This window comes from Morone saxatilis, unplaced genomic scaffold (assembly GCF_004916995.1).
Source record: "Morone saxatilis isolate NCDOM2014 unplaced genomic scaffold, NCSU_SB_2.0 Contig6, whole genome shotgun sequence".
NCBI classification, from domain to species: domain Eukaryota; kingdom Metazoa; phylum Chordata; class Actinopteri; family Moronidae; genus Morone; species Morone saxatilis.
Window position 1 is genome coordinate 1,943,622 of NW_023340206.1, and position 263 is coordinate 1,943,884.

The following is a 263-nucleotide window of genomic DNA, read 5'->3' on the forward strand; positions in this document are numbered from 1 at the left end:
CAGAATTCGACTGTATCTCACAGCCTTCAACAAATGGAGGTGTGATGTACCAAACTTTGATTATGTGATAACTCCACAATCTCCTGAAAAGGTTAGTACATGCATCTTGAGTTTAGAATATTTTCTCTGAAATCTCTGGATGTTTGTTCACATCCCAATGATGGCAGTGATTGTGCTGAGGATTTGGTGCAAGAATTGATATTGTAAATGATCGCTGCAAACCCACTTTGTGCCTAGGGCAGTTTAACAGCTGTGGTTGCAAT

At 39.9% G+C, this 263-nt stretch overlaps 1 pseudogene; it reads left to right on the forward strand.

The window, feature by feature from the left end:
• The window catches only part of LOC118340175, a 6,991-nt pseudogene that overhangs the window by 6,259 nt on the left and 469 nt on the right, over positions 1-263 (forward strand).